The following is a 24,683-nucleotide window of genomic DNA, read 5'->3' as shown; positions in this document are numbered from 1 at the left end:
TCAACATCCTTCCTAAACTGAGGGGCCCAGAACTGGACACAGGACTCGAGGTGCAGCCTAACCAGTGCAGTGTACAGGGGCAGAATGACCTCCCTGCTCCTGCTGGCCACACTGTTCCTGATGCAGGCCAGGATGCCATTGGCCCTCCTGGCTGCCTGGGCACACTGCAGGCTCATGTTCAGTCTACCATCAACCAGCACCCCCAGGTCTCTCTCAGCCTGACTGCTCTCCAGCCACTCTGACCCCAGCTTGTAGCACTGCATGGGGTTGCTGTGGCCAATGTGCAGAACCCGGCACTTGGATGTGTTCAATCTCATGCCCTTGGACTCTGCCCATCTGCCCAGCCTGTCCAGGTCCCTCTGCAGAGCCTTTCTACCCTCCAGCAGATCAACTCCTGCCCCCAGCTTGGTGTCATCAGCAAATTTACTGATGATGAACTCGATGCCCTCATCCAGATCATCAATAAAGATGTTAAAGAGCATGGGGCCCAGCACTGATCCTTGGGGCACACCACTGGTGACTGGCTGCCAGCTGGATGTGGCACCATTCACCACCACTCTCTGGGCTCGGCCCTCCAGCCAGTTCCTAACCCATCGCAGTGTGCTCCCATCCAAGCCATGGGCTGACAGCTTGGCCAGGAGTTTGCTGTGGGGAACGGTGTCAAAGGCCTTGCTGAGGTCCAGGTAGACTACATCCACAGCCTGCCCTGCATCCACCAGGCGGGTCACCTGATCATAGAAGGAGATCAGGTTGGTCAGGCAGGACCTGCCCTTCCTAAACCCATGCTGGCTGGGCCTGATCCCTTGGCCATCCTTTAAGTGCTGTGTGGCTGCACTCAAGATGACCTGTTCCATAATCTTGCCTGGCACTGAGGTCAGGCTGACAGGTCTATAATTCCCTGGCTCATCCAACCGGCCCTTCTTGTGGATGGGCACCACGTTGGCCAGCATCCAGTCGTCTGGGATGTCTCCAGTGAGCCAGGACTGCTGAAAAATGATGGAGAGAGGCTTGGCCAGCACATCTGCCAGCTCTCTCAGCACCCTGGGATGGAAAACTAACCATGCCCGAGCTATCATCCCTGAGATTTGCCTACTGCATGTGTTTAGCCAGATATGGCGACAACGGAGGTTCTTGGAATCAATACGGCTGACCAATATGATCGGTACTGATCCTTTATTGTTCCAGTATTGCAGGCCTATGGCTCAGGCCTATGGTGAAAGCATGGTGCAGTAAAGCATGGAAGGAAAGGAGATAGGACAGGCAGGAAAGGAAGAAGAAGTGCGTAGCAAGGAAACTGCTACAGTTTATATAAGCTTGGTGTGCCTTGTTGGCATGGACTCATTGGTCCCCTATGAGTGACCACACATCACACTAGTGTAGATTATTGGTCCAGCTATGGATGACACGCGAGGTTTGTTGATGCAGGTGCATGTCCTGTTGTCCCAAGATAACTTACTATGTTTCTAGCTACCAGAGTCTTGTTTTAGTTACAGTGCTGCAGGCACAGCACTGTTTGGTACACTGCTAGCTGGCTCTGCACTTGTGCTGAGCATGGCCTACCACCATGTCAGGCTCTAGGCCTGCACTACCGGATTGCTCACACTGCTTGTCACTATCATTCCCACACATGTGAGCACTGGTTTATTTACACTGAGGAACACAGTATGTGGGTACTACTGCTCAAGTAGTTTCAAATGACAGCAAGAAACAAAGCATCACAGTGTAGAATGAGGTAGAAGAGGGTTACCTGTCCTACCAGAACATCACTGTAACTCTTAAGGAAATGCACAGGTCCTAAATCTACAACCTCACTACCACTTCATTTCCTTCTTCCTAGACCCAAACACCTTGACTTTCCAGGCTTTTTATGACCTGAAAAACAAGCCATTAAGGGAAACCAATAGTCCAAATCCAAAATTCACCATGACAAATATTACTGACCAGAGAACTGTCAGCTTTAGGTGTTACTATTTCTCCTTACATTTCAGATCCCTAAATGACTATGGCCTAAAAGGTGATAGCAGTGGAAGTTACAGAAGACTTACTGTCTGTCTTTGCTGTTTTACCTTAGGACATGATTTTTATTCTCAGTATTAGGAACTAACATATTTTGGAAGATGTAACATTCAACAAACAAATGGAAAGCAATTCTGGTTATTTGCAGGTCTTGTGTACACTATTTATCTCAGAATACATACTAATGAGGTCAGAGCACGGTCCCATTTATTGTAAACAGCTAGGAGCAAAAGACATTCAACAATTCAGATCAATAGAAGGTCTAAAAGTTTCCATTTCTTATTTACTGTAATAAGATTAGGTCAACACTCCCTTCCACCCTACTTAAGGCCCATCAAACTAGGGAAGACTGAAATTACAAAACCACTGCATAACCTCACTACTGTGCTGAAAGTCTTGGTTGCTGTAAGGTTTCAGGACAGAAATGCAAGGTATTTCCCCTTCCCCGGGACTACTGCCACAGCAAATTTCAGCCTGTAAGTTCCAGGTAAATTGGCTGTGTATCCATCAAGGACATGCATGCAAACCACATTTACATAAACTTTCTGCTCCATTACTGCTCCCCCTCCACTCCAAAACTCTACCTAAGAATTTGATTAGCAATAGACTGTGAAAGGCTTCCTGAGAACTTCAGAGGTGGCACTTATGAAAGGCCTGAAATTTTATGGCCTGAACGCCTCAGAGCAAAGTGTGGCAGCTGGCATCAGGCCTCTCATGTTATGGCTGCAGTCATAAACAGAGACTCCATTTCTATTTCTGTTCTTCCTCCTTTTCAAAGCATTCCTGGCTCACCTTTGGCTCCAGCCTCGTATTATGAGAGCTCCATTACAGGCACAGAGACTCAGCAGATCGTATAACATAATTTCAAGCCTTTCAGCAACTGAATAGGCTGCTCTTGTCCTGCCAGTACAGTGTATATTGCTCCCCCTAGATGGAATCTCATAGATTCAGTATATTTGATGCTGGCTTGTCAAACACACTTTCACAAGCAGTCTTGATTCCTCCCATAGCTGTCTTCCTTTTTAGTAACTTTATACCAATTTATCAGTCACCAATCTTATGTATCTCTCTCTCTCTCCCCACCTTCCTTCTCATTTAACTGTCTTCCTCTTCAAAATTACCTGTCAAAATCTGTTAAACAGGAAGTTTCAAGCAAATTATTTTATTCCAGTTTTGTATTTTAATTAAATATAAAGGAATACAGGTCAGGTATCTGAGGACAATTCTAGCTTTAGAGAAATCAGAGCTCATTTAACAGCCATAGTATTCCATAGATGTAGAGATACTAGCTTCATCAGCTAACAGTGGTCTCAGGTAAACTATAAGGTCCTCTTCTTTCCCCTGAAAACTCTAAAGAAGTTTTCTAATGTCACTTACATGTCATAATTATAACTATTTAAACAATAATGTAATGGAGATACAGAACTTTTAAGTTTTTCTCCTTTTAAGTTCATTACTACAAATGGAGGCTCAAATCCACTCATAGCAGAGGTAAAGTGGTAATGGTGACATTAAACCTCATTCCATACAGCCCTTAAAGTTTGCAGGTAATCCCTCTCTTTCCAAGAATTCCACACTAAAAAATCAGATATATTTAAGGAATAATTCAGCACCATTGAAGTACTCACTTCCTTTTAATTTAAACACACACATCTAGAACCCTATCAAAGCTTTCAAAAGCCAATGCTCTGCAACTATCTTGTTATTTTTTTTAAAAATCTCTCTGGAATAAATATAAAAGAGTCCATAAAAAAGTTGACAGCTGCTAATTCAAGAGTCAGCAACTGCCTATTATAGTGGCACATTGTATTTAAACTGCTTTGGTACCACTGCCACATTACTAATCAAATCTAAAAAATAAATAATAATCCCCAAATGCTATGAATTCCATATTTCTGAAACACTACCTATTACAAACATCAGCAGACGCAGTTTGCACTGACTTTTTTTAACCGTATTGTCACACGTGAAATATATGTGGCAGAGCAAAATGCAAACATACAAACATGTACTATGCGTAACAGGGAAATGACAATAACTTCCTTGCATATGGGTCTAGCTAAGTTTCCAGTTAACTGCCTCTCCTTTCTTTTAACCCTTCCAAAGCAGTTGCAAATGAAGCTCAGTGTCTGCACACAAGTTAAAAATCTTTCCAGTAATTAGTGCAGATAAAAATCACAGACGATATTAGATTCCAAGACTGCAAGCAACATGAGTGATTGTATTTGCACAACAGCATGCTGATCCAGCTGGGGAGGGGAGAAATAATGATTTTTAAAAAAATTTAAAAAATCACAGTATAGATTAGCAAGAATAAAAGTTCTGGTTGTGCTTAACAGAATGGAATAGAATAGAATAAACCAGGTTGGAAGAGACCTTCAAGATCATCGCATCCAACCTATCAACCAATCCAACACCACCTAATCAACTAACCATGCAACCAAGCACCCTATCAAGTCTCCTCCTGAACACCTCCAGTGATGGTGACTCCACCACCTCCCCGGGCAGCCCATTCCAATGGGCAATCACTCTCTCTGTGTAAAACTTCCTCCTAACCTCCAGCCTAAACCTCCTCTGGCACAGCCTGAGACTGTGTCCTCTTGTTCTGGTGCTGGCTGCCTGGGAGAAGAGACCAACATCTGCCTGTCTGCAACCTCCCTTCAGGTAGTTGTAGAGAGCAATAAGGTCACCCCTGAGTCTCCTCGTCTCCAGGCTAAGCAACCCCAGCTCCCTCAGCCTCTCCTCACAGGGCTGTGTTCCAAACCCCTCACCAACTTCGTTGCCCTTCTCTGGACTCGTTCCAGCAAGTCAACCTCCTTCCTAAACTGAGGGGCCCAGAACTGCACACAGTACTCAAGGTAAGTCTCAGTATTGTCACTTCCTGTTCTAAGCCTAAAATATTCTTAATTAAAACTATTTTGTCCTGCTAAAGTAATGAATCCCTCTTCTTGACACCCATCCTCCCCTTCACATATAGCTCACTTACATTATTATTAGGCTACTTTTAAAAAGTCTTCAGTCCACAGGCAGTGTTGCCACAATTAGGCAGGCAGGCCAGAGCTGCCCTTAGCCTTCCTGCACCAAGCTTGGCCCAGGAGAAACCTTCTGGCGCAGGGTGGGTGTTACAAAGATGCCCTTTGCACCCTTTAATGCTTTGGCTATTTCAGAGTCAATGAGAGGTGCTGACAACGCTTAGACACATGCCACCACCCTCCACATTACACAGGTATCTAAACCCATGGATATTTAGATCTCCAGCTGTTTCCTGTAACTTTGTGCAGCACCTACAACAGGTTTCTCATGCTCAAAGACAACAAGGTAAGAAGGCTGAGGAAAAACCAAGCCAATGGATAGAAATACAGTTCCTTGTAGCTAATACGGTGGGGAAAAGGATTTTTGTTTGGTAAAGGATCACTCTCTTTGCTCATCTCTCATGCTTTAATGAAGTGGCTAAAAAAAGGGAACAGCTAAAAGTGATTCCTTCATAACCTGCTCTTCTCAGGCTACAAATGTGGCTCTGGAAATAGCAGTACTACATAAAAACATTAAGAGATTGCCTAGTTACCAGTGCCTGGATATAGTCATTAACCTGACTGATGTCAGCCTGAAATTAGGATATCACCACTTTTTTCAAAACTATCTTGAAAAGAAAACATCACATCTCTGTAGTTAGCCTTGGACTGATGGAGCTGTTTGTCTCACCAGCAGTTTCCTATAACCTTTCACAGCACCTGCAACAGGTTTCTCATCCTCAGTGGCAACAAAACAACCCAGGGCCTTTAGCGACCCAGACTCACATTCAGACTCCACTGCAAAATCCCATCAGCAGCACCTTTCCCCAGTGTGCTTCCAGGTTCACCTATGGAGGCTCCAGAGCAGGCGTTCCCCAGTGCAGTGAGGCTGCCAGCAGCCTGCCAGTAGCGCTCCGTAAACAACAGGCGGATTTTCTGACGCATGCTCCCTGGGGACTGGTAATGTTTATTTTATCTCTCCCCCCCATTTTATTTTTTTCCCCTCCCACCCCAACACGTTAAACTCGACGAGCAGGAAAAGCCCAAATAGCAAAAAGCTCATGACCGGCACAGTAACTGCAAAAGTTTTCCACGGTTTCATTCATCACTTGATTGTTCTCCTGAACAGCTGTCAAAAACTTCATTTAGCTTAGGAAAGCTTGAGAAAGCAAAATCTTTCACACAGACAATGAACCAGCGGTACCACAGCTTCAGCCACCTCTAACAAGGTTACACGCTCCATCCGCATCTCTCAGACTCCAGCACTTGCTAAACACTGAATAATGCATGGAAACTGATAATTAAAAATTTAACTTCTAGAATTTGATTGTCTTTGACTTTTACACAGTGGTGTCCCAGTGGACTCAGAATTAAGATCTTCTTACAGTCAGCTGCTGAGTAAATACTAAGTTTTTTATAATCTATTTTTCTTCTTACAAGTATTTGTACTCACAAGTACACAGATACCAGAACTATGGTGTCACCACCCAAAACAAAAAGCAACAAGCCAAGCTTTGCTGCAGCACAGCTCTGCATGTTAAAGCAACTCTCAGCCAAACCCTTGCCCAGCAAGGTGGGTTCCCCATTAACCAGAAACACACCTTTCAGCACACCTCTCGAGATGTGGAATAGAAGTCTGTTTACTGCTTACCCAATGCCATTAGGAGTGATTTCTTTCAGCCATATTTAAAAGAGCAGTCCCTTGGCTCTCCTCACAAAAATGCAACTTTTCTTGCAGCCAAGTGCTTGCTGGCTTGTCCATTCAAACCAGTCAAACCCATCAATTTGCAGCAGACCAGCAAGGGATCCTGGTTTAAACGCAGATTTATTCTCACAGCTGTGTCAAACATGAAACACGCTGGCAAATGCAAGCTCACATCATAAGGTACTTACAAGTGTTTTAGAATTAAATTCTATATATTTGCACATGTGCATGGAGCAGTGTTCCCCAGGAAATTAATCTGGAAGATGTTCTCTGCAGCGCTACGTTTCCTACCTGTGCACCTTCCCCAACTCTGCAGGAATCCCAGTGGGGCAGGAGCAGGAATGGCCCCAATTTATCCAAGTTTCTTTCTTAATTACAAAATACTCTGCTAGAGGCCTCAGAAAAAGAGAGAAAGTGGTGAGGGAGTGTGAAAACACAGAACCAGCATTTTCAAAAATCATCCATGGTAAATAAGCTCTTCAGCAGGCACTACAAGTCCTTCTCACGGCAGTTTCAAGGGGGCAGAAGACACAACTAAATTCAAGACATCCTGACACATTGGACCCAAAATGGAACCAAGACATTTAGCCAACAGATCTTTGAAGGTGCATAACCTGATGGATTGCGTGAGTTTTTTGTGTTGTTGTTTTTTGGCTTTTCTTGTGTGTTTTTTGTTTTGGTTTTCTTTTTAATTTAATGGGGCTTGACATTAAAAAAAACAAAACCAGAACTATATTTTTGAGGCATGAGCCTGTCTAAGTACAACAATCATAAATGCTTCTGGGATTCAGTGACCTGGGGGTGCTGGTTGATGGTAGGCTGAACATGAGCCTGCAGTGTGCCCAGGCAGCCAGGAAGGCCAATGGCATCCTGGCCTGCATCAGGAACAGTGTGGCCAGCAGGAGCAGGGAGGTCATTCTGCCCCTGTACACTGCACTGGTTAGGCTGCACCTCGAGTCCTGTGTCCAGTTCTGGGCCCCTCAGTTTAGGAAGGAGGTTGACTTGCTGGAGCGTGTCCAGAGGAGGGCAACAAAGTTGGTGAGGGGCTTGGAACACAGCCCTGTGAGGAGAGGCTGAGGGAGCTGGGGTTGCTTAGCCTGGAGAAGAGGAGACGCAGGGGTGACCTTATTGCTCTCTACAACTACCTGAAGGGAGGTTGTAGTCAGGCAGATGTTAGTCTCTTCTCCCAGGCAACCAGCACCAGATCAAGAGGACACAGTCTCAGGCTGTGCCAGGGGAGGTTTAGGCTGGAGGTTAGGAGGAAGTTTTACACAGAGAGAGTGATTGCCCACTGGAATGGGCTGCCTGAGGAGGTGGTGGGGTCGCTGTCGCTTGGGGTGTTCAGGGCGAGGCTTGACAGGATTCTTGGTTGCATGGTTTAGTTGATTAGGTGGTGTTGGATGATAGGTTGGACACAATGATTTTGAAGGTCTTTTCCAACCTGGTCTGGTCTATTCTATTCTATTCTATTCTATTCTATTCTATTCTATTCTATTCACTACAGGTATACACACCAGACATAAAAGGCAATCAGTGAATCCAAGGAGTAATGAAACAAATTAAAATATTAAAAAAGAAATAATAAGAAGAGAAATAAGTCACAGTTACAGAAATAACAGCTTAAGTAATATCAACATGCAAATAACTAATAAGACAAATAGCTTAGTAAATAGTTCTGACTGGAAAAAAAAATCCAGCAAAAAATATATGCTTAGAAAATGCAAAGCTGGGAAAATGATGTCTGAAAGAAAATGATGGCTGAAGGTTGTGATGTATAGCTCCATCATTTTATGGCTAGGATGTTACACACTTCCAATACCTATTGGTATGTCTCTGGTTTATGCCTGTGGAGCGCTGTAAAAGCATGCTGTAACACAATCCTGGGGATCCACAGGACTGTAAGGTGGCTGCAAAGTGAGTGGTGATTGCTGTTTCGGGTGAGCATGTCACAAAGGACACATCACAGGTCTTGAATTCACACCGAGTCATGACTTGGTTCTGAATGCTTAAGAAGTACTACACGGTGATGTTAAGGACTGACTCCCATGCACAAACAATGCACCAGTATGTGGGGGGGGGATAGGCAGTAAATATGCAGACAACATAGCAGAAGTAAATTTAAAATGATGCTCTCACCATCTGAAAATGAATCTGTCTTCTGAGAAGAAAGGCTAATGTTAGCTTCTGTTTAAGACACAATCAAGACTTTGACAGTTTTCTGTACCTTAATAATACGTGTCTCAAGCGATCCCTCAATAGATCACCTGAACCAATTATTTCAGGAAGTGATAACTAATGCTTTCATTTTCAGACTAAAGAGGGGAGTTTATCAGCAATAACAGGACGCTTATTTAAATACAAGAGGACTTCTACAGAGTAAGATGAAGACCCCAGAGATTTGCCTTATAAATTAATTTCTTGCAAATGGTTTTCTTTATACAATGTAATACTAACAGTCTGTGCTAATGATAGGCAAGTTCTGCACTCGATCACTCAATATTGCAGGCAAGTTCTGCACTCAATATTGCACCCTAAGTATTTTCTAACTCTAGAACCTTGATACAGAAATTTTAGCTCCAGAACTCAAAATCTGTAAGAAGATTGAGAACAAAACAAGCCAACAGTTAGAAATACAATTCCTTGTAGGTAATATGGGGAGGAAAGATTTTTTTTCCCCGCCCTCATCTTTCATGCCTTAATGAAGTGGCTAAGAAAGAGGGATCAGCTAAGAATGATTCCTTCATAACCTGCTCTTCTCAGGCTACAAATGTGGCTCTGGAAGTAGTAGTACTACATAAAAACATTAAAGAGACTCCCTAGGTATCAGTGCCTGGATGTAGTCATTAACCTGACTGATGTCAGCATGAAGTTAGGATAACACCATTTTTTCAAGACTATCTTGAAAAGAAAACATCTCATCTCTGTGGTTAATCTTGGACTGATGGAGCTGTGTTTGTCCCCATTGGAAGAAAAACAAACAAAAAAAAGTGACACGCCAGCAGCACTTTACAGCAACTTTATGCTGTGCATCAGAAAAATATTCCCATAGAGTTTCTGATAAGAGGCCCCAAATGTAAATACTAAGTACTTTCCTGATGGACACCAGCACTATCAGACAACTTACACATTTAAGCTACTTGAACACAGGAACATTTCTTAGTACCTAGTATATGGAGGATGCCTAGTCTGATGAGTATTCTGATACTAAAACTTCAAAATGCAGAATCAAGAGTCCAATCTGTTGGGAGCACACCTGCTTCTTGCCAAAGCGATACAGGCCTAATATAGTGCCCAAATTTTGTTTCCTCGTACCACTAGGTAGGTCAACATGCAGGTTTTTTTCTTCTACCTAGAAACAAGGCTACAGCTTCAGCAATTATGCACTAGAAAACCCAAGAGAAGAGACTTCAGGCAAAAAAATTAACCTGAGAAACAAAATACCAGAAATAAATATTTGAGTGGCAGCTGTACAAAGTGTTTCAAATTTTTCTGTAATGGGGTATTAATTTCACTGAGCCACAAGTCACGGTTTTTATCTTAGAATGCCATCGATATTTCAGTGCCAAAGGACAGGAGTGTTAAAGAAGTGCAAGTTGGAGCACTTCAGAAAGCAAAAACTGTACCGATTTTGCCTGCAGAGGTTATTTCACAAGGCTCTGCCAAACTTCAGCTGATTGCTTCTGCAGGTGGCTGCTACAAACCACCAACAGGTATCTTATTTAGCAGAACACAGAAGAGACCTAGATTTTTATGAATTCCAAGCATCCTGACTCAGCAACTCTAACAGCAAGCATCAGAACCATTTTCTGAAACACACTCTACAAAGCTGTGTTTGTGGCCTATAAAACACTCCTGCTACTCTTAAACCTTCACAAACAAATTAAAACAACTGTTGTTGCACTGAGAAAAAGTACAAAGCCCTGACTAACAAGTGGTACTTGACAGACACTCAGTTATGCTTACAGTACCCTACAGAGATCAGACTGATGCTTCAACAGTCCCAGATTTTTACTGCAGCTCCTCCAGAAAGTCCATGGCATTCTGGCTTCATGTTTAACCTCTTGGAAGCAATAAATGCACATTTAACTGAGGAGGGCCTTAGTTCTGCACAGTTCATGCCTAAATCCATAAATTAGAGTATTGGTTTTGAATACCCTAGAAGGCCTGAGATATACCCATAATCTGAGCTATCTTTTATTCTGCCTCTCCTCTCCATGTATCTGAGACTTGTCCATATTTCAGGCAAGGAACAGCCATTCCAGTTCTTTTCACTTGATTGCAGTCAGTCCTTGAATGAGGTTTGCCCCATCCTTCCCACATGGAGATGTACGACAAACACAGTTCTCTCCCTTTTCGTTCTTCACCCAGGTCAAGAAGGTGTTGCCCATTTAGATCTAAATATGCACACAAGTGACATTTTAGAAACAGCTTCAAATATTGTACAACCTACCATCTGCTTTCTTAGGGAAGACATCATCTTTTTTTAGGAAAAACATCATCTTTTTAGAAAGTGCTTAGCTCATGTCTAGCAAATGGCTTCTCTCCCCTGGTCACAATGCCAAGGAGTTTCTCTTACTAAAAATGAAGTACTGTAATAACAAAATTAAAGACGAAATGTTGTTTCCCTTCTGAGTTTAACACCATTTTTTTGCTGTAAAACTTCTATACTGAATTGTCTAAGCAAGTTGAAGTACAAAATGAGAACACGGTTTTCATCCTCTTCAGGAATCTGCTTGGCATGGTTTCATGGGATAAAGCTCTGGATGGAAGACAGGCCCAAGAAAACTGGTTGGTATTCAAGGACCATCTTGTCCAAGCCCACAAGCAGTGCACCTGAAGAAAGAAAGAGGCAGGCAAGAATGCCAGGAGGCCAGCATGGATCAACAAGGTACTCCTGGACTTTCTTTGGCACAAAAAGAAAGTCTACAGGGAGTGGAAGCAAGAGTGGGCTAATTGGGAGGATTACAAAAGTTGTCCAAGCAGCTAGGAATTAGGTTAGGAAAGCTAAAGCACAAATCAAATTAAATTTGGCTAGGGACATAAAGGGGAATAAGAAGAATTTCTTCAGGTGTGAATTTTCAGGCTAGTGAAAATGTGGGGGCCCTTCAGAAGGAAAATGGACTCAAGAAGTTGCAGTCAATGGCTCAATGTGCAAATGGACACCAGTGATGAATGCAAGGTCCTCAGGTCAGGGTGATCCCAAGCACAGGTTGGGTGCAGAATAGCTTGAGAGCAGTGTCAGCTGATGAAAAACTCAACATGAGCCAGCAATGTGTGCTTGCAGCCCAGAAGGCAAACTGTGTCCTCGGCTGCATCACTGTTTCCCACAGAATTCTTGTGGACAAACTGTCTGCTCATAGCTTGGATGAGCACAGGATCTGCTGGATAAAGCACTGACTGCACAGATGGGCCTGAAGAGTGGTGGTCAATGGAGTTAAATCCAGCTGGTGGCCAGTCACAAGCGGTGTTCATCAAGGATCAGAGTTGGGACCACTTCTGGTCTAACATCTTTATTGATGATCTTGATGAAGACATAGAGTGTGTCATCAGTAAGTTTGCAGATGACACCAAGTTAGGTGGGAATGTTGATCTGCACGAGGGTAGGGAGGCTCTACAGAGGGACTTGGATAGGTTGGATTGCTGGCCCAATGTTAACAGGATGAGCTTCAACGAGGCCAAATGCCAGGTCCTGCACTCTGGTTACAACAACCCCAAGCAACACCACAGGCTTGGGGAAGTGTGGCTGGAAAGCTGTCTGGCAGAAAGGGACCTGGGGGTTCTACTTGACAAGCTACCTGGGCTACTCAGAAGGCTGTGGGGAGACCTTAGAGCAGTCTTCCAATACATAAAGGGGGCCTCCAAGAAAGCTGGCTTGTAGTACAAGGATGAGGGGAATGGCTTTAAGCTGAAGGAGGGTATATTTAGACTAGATATTAGGAAAGAATTCTTTGCAGTAAGGGTGGAGAGATACCGGAACAGGTAGCCCATGAAGTTGTGAATATCTCCTCTCTGGAACTGATCAAAGCCATGCTGGATGGGGCCTTGAGCAAGCCAGTGTAGTGGAAGGTGTCCCTGCCAGTGGGGGGGGGGGGGGCGGATGGAACTAGATCATCTTTAAGGTCCCTTCCAACCCAAACCATTCTATGATTCTTTCCAAAACATAGCTAGAGCTAACATTGCACACAAACTAGTCCTTGCTCTCAATGATTATATCAAACCCCTGAGTGCCTCACCAGCGCCATGCCATACCACTACAGGTGCAGCCTTGTGCATGCTAAAGGCTGAAACTAATCCAACAAGGAACAAACATTCCTCCTCCAATGTTCAAATCTTCAAGGAAGCTCATGGAAGCAACAGATCCTTCAGTACTTATCTCATACAACTTTCTTTTTTTTCACTGCTCTTGGGCTCTGAAACCTTCTAAATATTTTTAAAGAGTTTCTAAATGTTAAATGATACATAAAGAGCTAATGAATACACATGTAAAATATGCAGAAAAAAGTATTTCTTATAAGAGCAATGCTGCTGTACATTGTAGTGGTTTCCTAAGTTAATTCACCTTTGTCCTCATACAGACATTGATTCCTTCAGGTGTTACAAGGAAAAGGTCTCAAAGGTATCCTTTAACCAGTTAGAGCAAACAGGAGTGCATTTGTTGCTTGAGGTGTGCAATGCAGCACATGCCTTCACAAGAACCCCAATGTTGTATTTCTTAGCTGCAAGATTCCACAACCCCTGGTACTAGCTGGTATCTCTACCACATCCCCTTTTTCAGCTGTGAATTCCTGTTAAGAGATGAGCATGTCATTTTTTTGGGAAAAAATAGTACACCATGCCGTAATATATCAACACCCTGTGGATACCAACTACCAAAAAAAAGACTCAAATCTGAATAGGCATAGCCCAGAAAAATACCATTTTAAATTTTTCATCTTCAGGGTCAGGAATCCTTTGGAAAATACCTGCTCTTAAGATTATAGTTTAGATAAGGCATGCAGAGCTGATTTAATAATTACCTGCTGCTGCTGTTCCTTCTGTAAGCACTACTCTGAACCATACATTCTCCCTGCTTTTTTTCTTGCACTGTGTCTGGCATTCAACAGCCCTGCTGGGTGAGCTGAGCTTGCTAAACCAGCAGAAAACCTACCAAAGCAAAAGGGAAAAGATGCAAAACCACAAATAAATCCAAGTGAATAGCTCTCTGCAGCATCATACCATTAGATCCATTCAGGTGCCCATTAGATACCCTGTGAGCAATAACCTAGCACAGTGATAGCCAACAGAGCTATAAAAAGGGCACCCATGTCACCAACAGAAAAAGCACTCTGGAAAGACAGCAACATTTTAAAGCCTTTGAAGGTTTTGCTGCTGCAGAAACAGGTTATTGCTTATTTTACAAGGACTAAAGCTGCAATCACTGATCAGTCCTCACAGGAAACTGTGGCACCTCTCACAGCTGAGCCACCAACCTGTATTGTCTTCCAGTCTATCAACATTTACATTACTGACCGCAAAACTGCCTGATACTTGTACCACGCTACATGGTCTTCACTAACCTAACTGCCTTCAGCGATGGCCTTCACACAGCAGAGATGACATGACCAATGTGGTGAGAATGAAGAATTAACTCTATTTCATACAGTAATAGTTTGAAGAATGTCCCCGGGAGTCTGTAAAGAACTGGATACATAAAGGCGTAAAATTCTTCACTTCTTCTCTGTAGATATCACCTAGAACAGCTTGCTGCTTTTTCAAAAGCAAAACATTGGAGTCACTTGGAGCTGCTGAGCCTATTGGATGATACAGCTCTACTTCACCAGTGACTTCCAGATACCTGAGAAAAGACTATCAGAAAAGTAATGCAGAGCCACAGGGAGTCTGTGTGAACACCTTGCTAGACTTGGGACTTGTAATGGGTTGGGGCAGATCCCCTCCCCACCACAGGCAGAAAATAACGACTCAGGCAAACGGATTGCAAAAGTGATGAAAGTTTAAATAGAAAGCAGTGAATGTTACAGAAAACCCAAAGCGCAGTGACAAAGAAAGATCCCATCCCCACCTGAGGGTGCATGCAAAACCCCCAGGGCTCCTTCTTCCCCCTCCCTCTGCTGGGCTAGTCTCAGCTGGCCAGGCCTGAGACTGCCCATCCCCCTGTGGCCTTGGGCCCAATCAGGCCCATGGCCGGGAGATCTCTCCCCCAGTTACCAAGTCTCGGAGAGGGAAGGAAAGAGGAAGTGCCAGACTCCGCACTGGATCTTATAGTGGTGCAAAGAATTATGGTAGGAAATACACAATTTCCTGTGTCCATCCCTCTGGGCTGGACTTCTGGACACAGGAAGTGAATGTACCAGGGGGGCACCCAGCTCAAACTACAACATGCCACCCCTGTATTTCATACCATAATCCTTGCACCCAAACACATCATCAGATCAGAAAACTTCTTATGACATGTCCGGCGGAGTCCATATCTTCATCTGGGCGTTCACTCAAACAGTCTCTCATTCAGGCTCAAGTGTCAGTCCATTCCAGTTGTTCTTCCTCATGTGATGGAACCTCCCAGCGACGCAGTCCTTCTCCTGCAGTGTGAATTCCTTGTGCCCGCATTCTCCACCAACTCCTTGGGACATCCTGGTCACCTGGAAATACCTCACAACTTCTCAGCCAAGCCTTTACTCTCATATTCAGCGGCAAATTCTCCACCCTGGGGCAGGCCAGTCGGAACAATCCGGCTCCACGACTGCCTTTTTCAATCCATCCAGGGTGCCGCAGCCAACCGCTTTCACGCGGACCAAAGCTACACGGATGCATGTCAGAGGCACTCCGCACCCCCCGGCTGGGCGCTCGCGTACCGAGGCAGGACAGCATCCGGCTGCACAACCTCCACCCCCGGAAGAGGGAGAAGCTGCGCCACAGCCCACTGAAGAAGCAGGGAGGCGGAGCCAGGTGCTCGGCGCCATTTTCGGAGCACGTCCGAAAACACCAGGGAAAGATTTACAGCTGCCGCCGCCGCCTGAACGCAGCCCGGCTCGGGCGGTGCCGCCGCCGCCGCTTGAACGCGGCCCGGCCCGGCCCCCGCCGTCTCTGTCGCCGCGATGCAGAGTCCAAGTCACCTCCAGCAGTCGCTCGCCCGCTCGCTGCGGGTGTCCGCTCCCCGCAGCGGCCGCGGGCCGACCACGCTCTGCTTGCCGCTGCCCCTCCTCTGCTCCCTGCCGCTCCGCAGAGAACGAGGAGAAGGCAGGTCTCGCCTTCTTAGGCTACTCGAGCATTCTTAAGCTACCCTGGGCAGAAAGTCACAGAAAGAACCACCCCTCACTGTTCCCAAGCTACAGGAGGGACTTCCATGACATCAGCCACGCACCAGCTATCCTTCTGCAGTCCACAGGAGTTCACACAGTCGCCCCGGCAACACAAAACCTGAGCCCCAACTTTCCAAACCCAAACCGACGCCCAGAACTAAATTTAAACTCTCCATCTTTTGCAATCCGAGCTGCAGTTGGCCCCACGTTGGTGCGCCAAAATGTAATGGGTTGGGGCAGGTCCCCTCCCCACCACAGGCAGAAATAACGACTCAGGCAAACGGATTGCAAAAGTGATGAAAGTTTAAATAGAAAGCAGTGAATGTTACAGAAAACCCAAAGCGCAGTGACAAAGAAAGATCCCATCCCCACCTGAGGGTGCATGCAAAACCCCCAGGGCTCCTTCTTCCCCCTCCCTCTGCTGGGCTAGTCTCAGCTGGCCAGGCCTGAGACTGCCCATCCCCCTGTGGCCTTGGGCCCAATCAGGCCCATGGCCGGGAGATCTCTCCCCCAGTTACCAAGTCTCGGAGAGGGAAGGAAAGAGGAAGTGCCAGACTCCGCACTGGATCTTATAGTGGTGCAAAGAATTATGGTAGGAAATACACAATTTCCTGTGTCCATCCCTCTGGGCTGGACTTCTGGACACAGGAAGTGAATGTACCAGGGGGGCACCCAGCTCAAACTTCAACAGGACTCGATGCTATCGTAACATCAGTGCCTTACTTTTGAGACTAATACATTTAATTACAAAAACCCCAATCTGATACTGCCACTGAAGATTCTCTGCAACCTGAACTTCAACATTTTGCATTGTTAATTTGCCCCAAATAAAGGATAAACTGGAAAGACAACAGTCATATTGTTCATTTTCTCTCTTAGTTAAGTAATAACATACTATTATTACTTAAAATGGGAATTAAAAACTAAACAACCAAATATTCCCACTAAACACAAAGTTTCACTACACTAAGACCAGTAAGTCAGTATGGAATAAACAAAAGACAGATTGCCTGTCAAAACAAAATCCTGTCTGAAAGACAGTTTAACAGCTAGGCACAAATACGTGAAGGTCCATTTGCACCAGAAATGGAGCAGTTAACTGCATTTCTTGCAACACTGTGTGAATTTTCCACAAATTAAGGAAACAGAGATCACTAAAGCATCACCAGGAAGCTTATCAACAGTGTAAGAATAGGTTGATTGCAACCAAAGTTAAAAAAAGCAAATTGCTACAATATCTGAACCATTCCGTTCATGCTTAGCCTACGTGAATAAAAACACTGCTAAACACCTCGTAAGTTAATATTTGACTTTAGATTAGTATCAGCTAAAACAAAATACATTTTAATGTAACAGCAGGGGTTACATTTTAAAACCAATGAGTCATTGTTGAGATCAGTACAATCTAATGTTTCTAGGAATGCAAGTTATTTTTGCTAGGCAGCTGGCTGCAGATATTGCTAGAAATTAACTATGTTAAGTACCAGAAAAAAAAAGGAAAAATTGCCATTCATAAGCTTTCAAAAGCTTCCCTAACATGTGAATGGAAGCTGTGTTTGAATTGTAGAAGTCATACAATTTTGAAACGACACTAAAGAAAATAAATAGTGACTTATTGGCAATGTATCTACATTGCACTTAAAACTGCTTGTGCTTGCTGACCAGAGTTTCATCCACGCTTACCAGAAGGTACTACTGCGATAATATACGATAAAAAAATCTTTACAAAATGAACTATGGTAAGCTGCTTTAAAGAATTATTTTCATGAATACAATGCTAGCAAAGGCAATGATGGCTCATGTTGCTTGGTTGTCTGAGTCCCACTGCACATGGGATGCACTGCACATCAAGGAACGCTTGCAGGGGAGGTAAAGAAGATACTTTCACAGGGCCATAAAATAAATAACCTGCTCAGCCTTTCCTCCTGCAGCAAACATGGAGTTTCCTGGTTTTTCTTTTTGTAATTAAAATATACTGCTAAATATAAGTGCAATTACACAAAAATTCCACTGCTATCATTTACATAAAGCTAATACAAAATGACTTCCTAACACACAGATGTCTATACCGTCTCTTCTGTGCCACACGAAAAAACGTGTGGAGCCCACATGATAAAAATCTTACTTCTTGTAATACAATGATTCTCAAAATGTCAACATCCTTCCACTTTACAGATTGAAAGATACTTTAAGTCATGACACAGTTTCCTACACAATATTCACCATAGCTGTCATTCTTCAATTTAAAAAAGTTATCTATTGCTACAGCTTCACTCGACGATGCATCTTACGTGTATTTCTAGATTTGCACTTAGTAAGAAACTCAGAATTCAGTTTTTGCAAAGAGGCATATTTTACTTTTTAAACAATTTTCCAGAAGTGTCTTTAAGTGATCTGAATCAGACACTTTAACAGATCTACTGTAGTCTCTAGGGGTGTGAAAGGGAGCATTAGATAATGTTACACTGCGATGGGTTAGGAATTGGCTGGAGGGCCGAGCCCAGAGAGTGGTGGTGAATGGTGCCACATCCAGCTGGCAGCCAGTCACTAGTGGTGTGCCCCAGGGATCAGTGCTGGGCCCCATGCTCTTTAACATCTTTATTGATGATCTGGATGAGGGCATCGAGTCCATCATCAGTAGGTTTGCTGATGACACCAAGCTGGGGGCAGGAGTTGATCTGCTGGAGGGTAGAGAGGCTCTGCAGAGGGACCTCCACAGGCTGGGCAGATGGGCAGAGGACAAGGGCATGAGATTTAACACATCCAAGTGCCGGGTTCTGCACACTGGCCACAACAACCCCATGCACAGCTACAGGCTGGGGTCACAGGGACTGAAGAGCAGTCTGGTAGAGAGGGACCTGGGGGTGCTGGTCGATGGTAGGCTGAACATGAGCCTGCAGTGTGCTCAGGCAGCCAAGAGTGCCAATGGCATCCTGGCCTGCATCAGGAACAGTGTGGCCAGCAGGAGCAGGGAGGTCATTCTGCCCCTGTACACTGCACTGGTTAGGCTGCACCTCGAGTCCTGTGTCCAGTTCTGGGCCCCTCAGTTTAGGAAGGAGGTTGACTTGCTGGAATGAGTCCAGAGAAGGGCAACGAAGTTGGTGAGGGGTTTGGAACACAGCCCTGTGAGGAGAGGCTGAGGGAGCTGGGGTTGCTTAGCCTGGAGAGGAGGAGACTTAGGGGTGACCTTATTGCTCTCTACAACTACCTGAAGGGAGGTTGCAGACAGGTGGAGGTTGGTCTCTTCTCCCAGGCAGCCAGCACCAGAACAAGAGGACACAGTCTCAGGCTGCGCCAGGGGAGGTTCAGGCTGGATGTTAGGAAGAAATTCTACACTGAGAGAGTGATTGTCCATTGGAATGGGCTGCCCAGGGAGGTGGTGGAGTCACCATCACTGGGGGTGTTCAGGAGGAGACTTGATGGGGTGCTTGGTGCTATGGTTTAGTTGTTTAGGTGGTGTTGGATTGGTTGATAGCTTGGACGCGATGATCTTGAAGGTCTCTTCCAACCTGGTCTAGTCTAGTCTAGTCTAGTCTACTTTGACCACTTGCATGCACAGAATGGCACTAACAGCACCATGGCCACTCAACTTTAGCAGATCTTTGAAAATTTACATGGAAGTTCTTAGCAGAAACTTTGCAGACTCAGAGCCACAATGCAGTTTTTCTTAAACAAGACCAGCACACATCATGCTAATCAAGGAGATCTCAAAGAAGCCCTGCATAACAAGCACAATACATAATAAAGGATTAACCAGGTTGGAAAAGACCTTTGAGATCAACAAGTCCAACCTATCACCCAATACCATTTAATCAACTAATGTACCTGCATAACATCACAAGCCTATGCTGTATCTGTGGTTCTCCTTCAGTTTGGAGGGTTGAATTATTTAAGAACAAACCACTCTACCCCAACCCAACTGTGAAATGGAAAAAGAACTTGTGCATGTAGTTCAGCATAAGCTTGAGCTTTAAAGCAAAGCACATCAGAAAAATGGAACAACAAAGCTCAACTAGTAAAACCAGTTTAGATCAATACTGATGCTGTCTCATCCACTGTAAATGTCTTATGTGAATTGCACTAAGAAAATGAACCATAGTTTAAAGGGGGGAAAACAAACAAACAAAATTCAGGTCCAGGCAGGGTGAAATAGAACCTTTAAAAGCCCAGCATGATTTGCAACACAGTGAAGAGTGAGCAGCTTCCTCTTTGAATGAAGTATCTCTTCCACCTCTTCCTGTGTCACAGTTCCTGGTGCTTACTTAATATGTTTTTTTCCTGACAGTAAAACATCCACCCATGCCTGTCTTTACAGATATGTGTGTATCAAAAGACACCATATTTAAATTAATCCAGTTTTTGAGGAGACAGAAGACACATGACTCATGCTAACTGCAGTGAGAAAAATCTTTTCAACTGTCTGTCTCCAGGAACAACAAAACTGGGGAATGACTAAACAGGTATCATAGTGATCTCAAACCTGTTAATGTCTGAGAGACATAGTAGTCCAGTATCTGTGATTTTGCTTCTCTATGAAGATAAACTAGAGTGAAAGCTGTGAAAGTAGCATGGACTGGGTATGAAAATATTCTAACATCCTAGCTCCCTTAAAAACCCCTTCAAACTCTACTTATCATGTTCCTTGCTGAAGAACAGCTCCTGACCTTTCATTCTTGCCCCTTTTCAAATGCAGACAGGCTACTTTTGATCTGATTTATTCCTAGTCTGTCAGATAAGGTTTATGGAGCAGTAGGGATGTAGGCCATAGAAGAGAAGAAACCCAAACATACTTCAGTCCTTCCCAAGTCTGACAAACAGATACCAAGTGAAATTTTCATGAGTCCCAGGACTTCAAGCTATGAAATGCAAACATCTTAACATCATCTTAACACTTCTAAACTTCTGAATACAGTAAAGAAATAATGACTTCTTAAATGAGTCTTTGGCAAATTCAGATTCCACTTCAAATCTCCTTTCTTTATGGTCCATCACAATTTGATATAGAAAAGGATTTGCTCTCACTTATTTCTTCTTAAATTCACTTTTTCTACTTAAATTCACTTTTTCTTCTTAAATTCACTTTCTAAGAGTGAATTTAAACATCTCTTCATTCTAACTTTCCATAGTAAAGTTCAAATGATTTTTTAAAACAATCTAAAAAAGAAAAATATCTCTAAGATCAAAGACATTCACCTTATTCAGAAAAAGTAAGATGTGCTATGGAAAACTTCAAGCCAAATGCTCCTATTTTGGATTTTGACAGATTTCTACAGGTTATGACAGGAAATTTTTACTGTACCTTTCTCCTCTCCCATACTATGACAACTCCCAACCCTCCCACCAGTGAAACAGCTGGAAGAATGATGGACTAAATGTAGCACTGTAAATGACAGAATGTAGGAGATTTAACTTAAGCCTAATGCTACAGTCAGCCTTTAACAGCCGAGTTCTACTCATGGACACTCCTTAAAAGAAATCCTTACTGGACACTATTTAAAACTACGTCTCTACTAAAATCCTGACCGAGAGAAATTACAAGTGATATGTATCTCCTATCAATGCCAGGACAACACCACCTAGGTCAAGAATGTAATTCATCGTTTACTACAATTTCTATGAAGTGAAAAAAACCCCAAACCCTATTATCAATGAATGCACTACACAAAGCTCGTTTATAATGATAGGAACTACATACAATGTAGCCCAGTGTCATTACTACTTTCAATCTTCCCATGGCAATTTATTTGAGATCGGTATTGTAAAATTATAGCACAGTCAAGGCACTATAAATGCTTAATAGAAAAAGTTAGGGAAGAGACAATTAATCAGTGTTTTACTTCCACACACTTTTCAATTTCATACACAGGTCCTAAAATTACAGGGGAACTGCGTTACTAAGCCTTACTAACTGCTTACATGTGTATTATTCTGATCACTGCTGAATGTTTTCTTCTGTTGAATACTCATTGCTTCCCAACGTACAATCATTTGGCATTCAGCACTGCCAAAGTGTTCCTGCTTTCCCATTCAAACAATCTCTTTAATGAAGAATTTTTCAATTATTGGCATATCAACCTCAGATGAATTTTTGAAGTACACAAGTTATCTATGGGAAGTTATTGGCTTCTTACTGATACTACTTATTGACCAAGTAACTCTCTCTATATCACACTTATACCTGAACTTCTTTGGTTTAGGTTCTGTAACTGATGGTGAATTAGTAACAACAAAAAAGAAAACGTTTTAAGTAGTGGAATACAAGTATAAAAAAGGCCAACTATCAAATCACAGTATCACAGTACCTTAGAGGTTGGAAGGGACCTCCAGAGATCATGCAGTCCAACCCCCCTGCCAAAGCAGGATCACCCAGGGTAGTCTGCACAGGAACACAGCCAGGTGAGTTTTGAAAGTCTCCAAAGGAGGAGACTCTACAACCTCCCTGAGCAGCCTGTTGAAGTGCTCTGTCACCCTCACTGTAAAGAAGTTTCTCCTCATGTTGACGTGAAATCTTCTATGTTCAAGCTTGTACCTACTGTTTCTTGTCTAATTATTGCACACCACTGAAAAGAGCTTGGCTTCTTCCATTTGACACCCATCTCTCAGATATTTATAGACATTGATCAGATCCCCTCTCAGTCTTCTGAAGATTAAACAGCCCCAGGTCTCTCAGTCTCTCTTCACAGGAGAGATGCTCAAGTCCCTTAATCCTTCTCATCCATTGGACTCTCTCTCCAGCAGGTCCCTGTCTCTCTTGAACTGAGAAGCCCTAAACTGGGCATAGTATTCCAGGGGTGGTCTTGCCAGGGCAGAGCAGAGGGGGAGAAATTCCCTAGACCTGTTTGATGCACTTTTCATGATGCACCCCAGGATATTGTGCTACTTGTTTCTATGCAAGCAGTTCAGCATGTCTGAACACAGATCCACTTCTAATTCACATGCTAGACTAAGAAAAGAAAACACAATAAATTCCTTCCAGCCTCTGGCACATCTCAGCAACCTGCAAGGTGAAGACATGTTATGTTTGCTGCTGCTCTGGGCATCAGCTGCACATTTTTCAGTCCCTCAGATTTAAGTGTCACTAAGTGCATTCAGTTTTGCTTTGTCTGACACATCTCCAATGCTAAAAGCACTGGACTTGTTTTAGCCTGGGTTATAGTGTACCTGGTGGTTAGGACATGTTCCTCTACTAGGAAGTGGAAGACGAGACAATAGGTCCTAGGTAGAGATTAGGCTGTCAAATCCACATCTCCCGATTCCTGGAAATGAGAATGTAGGATTTTTGGTGTGGTTTTTTCTTGAATAAATGAGGCCTTGTCAATGTGTCTTTCACTGAGCTCTCTCACATACCAAAAAATAGCAAGCTGTTTGCAGTCCTGGATGAGCACGCAAGCCAATACTGAGACAACAAACACCCATTTATAGGATGGGCTAAGAAGGATTTTTATTTATTGCTTCATTTATACCAAGTATTACAATGTCAACTGATTATCTGATGCATCTAAGTGCTTTCCTGTACCTATTTAGAGTCTATCAGCAGTTAGGGTGGCCTCTCCAAGGAGTAAACAAAGAGAGGTTTTGCATTTTTGTACCTGTTCAGAGTTTCAAGAATTGCTGACAGTCTAAAAACATGGCATTCCAAGAATATATAAGGAAAAAGATTAATTCAAAGCAAAGCTGTTTTAGCTTTACCTCTTCACAGGTAATATTACAGAATCAGAGAATGGTAGGGGTTGGAAGTGACCTCTGGAGATCATCTAGTCCAACTCTCCTGCTAATGCAGGTACACCTGGATGAGACTGCACAGGAATACATCCAGGTGGTTTCTGAAAGTCTTCACAGAAGAAAAGTCCACAGCTTCTCTGGGCATTCTGTTCCAGAGCTTCATCACTGTGGTGGGTTGAAAGGAAAGGCTCCGCTTTCCCTCCCCCACTGAGAAAGAAACCGCGGCTAAATTCAGTCAGAGAAAGCAGACTATATTTACAAGCATATATAGGAAGCAGATTATATGCAACACCACAAACACAGGTATTTTACAATATATACAGAAATATACAGCAAATAAACACAATCAGAAACCAGACCCACAACAGAGGGGGCTTCGCCCTGTGCCCCCTTCACCCCCCTACCTCCCTTCTCCCCCAAAGAGGTAGAAAAAGAAAGAAAGGGCGGTTAGCAGGGCAGAAAAAAAGGAAGGACTGGTAGAGGAGTTCTTATCTCTTGGCCAGAAGCCCAGAAGCAGTCCAGCTGAAAGGGAGAGCGGAGAAAGGAAAACTGCAGGAAAGTTCCAGCTGCCCTACAATTTAGAGTTGCATTTTGTCCATGCACCAATGAAATTCGTTTAGAATATCAGAATGTTTTTGTTCTAGTACTGAAAACATTTAGCCAGTGTCCCAGTACTGTCCCTTTTCTTAAAGGCACAGCCTCAAATGGTCACAGTCACCCTCACAGTAGAGAAGTTTCTTCTTAAATTCAAATGAAACCTCCTGTGTTCTAGTTTGTACTCATTGTCCCTCGCCCCTATCACTGGCCACCACTGAAAAGAGCCTGTCCCCATCCTCATGACCTCCACCCTCTAGATATTTATACGCATTTATAAGATTTCCTCTAAGTCTTCTCTTTTCCAGCCCAAGGTCTCTCAGCTTCCCCTTGTAAGAG

General features: G+C 43.7%; 1 protein-coding gene across 4 annotated transcripts in view; it reads right to left on the bottom strand.

Moving 5' to 3' along the window:
• ATXN7L1 (ataxin 7 like 1) overlaps nt 1–24,683 on the bottom strand; it is a 140,515-nt gene that overhangs the window by 50,712 nt on the left and 65,120 nt on the right. Inside the window, exon 1 of one of the 4 annotated variants that reach the window (XM_054173803.1) lies at nt 6,921–6,995. The exons of the other annotated variants lie outside the window; for them this stretch is intronic. The gene's annotated coding sequence lies outside the window, so the exon portion shown is untranslated. Of the gene's footprint in view, nt 1–6,920; nt 6,996–24,683 lie in introns of those variants that run through there. 4 annotated transcript variants of the gene reach the window in all.

The sequence above is a fragment of the Dryobates pubescens genome, chromosome 27 (genome assembly GCF_014839835.1).
Source record: "Dryobates pubescens isolate bDryPub1 chromosome 27, bDryPub1.pri, whole genome shotgun sequence".
NCBI lineage: Eukaryota > Metazoa > Chordata > Aves > Piciformes > Picidae > Dryobates > Dryobates pubescens.
Note: the sequence above shows the minus strand (reverse complement) of the source record. Positions and strands in the feature narration are given on the sequence as shown.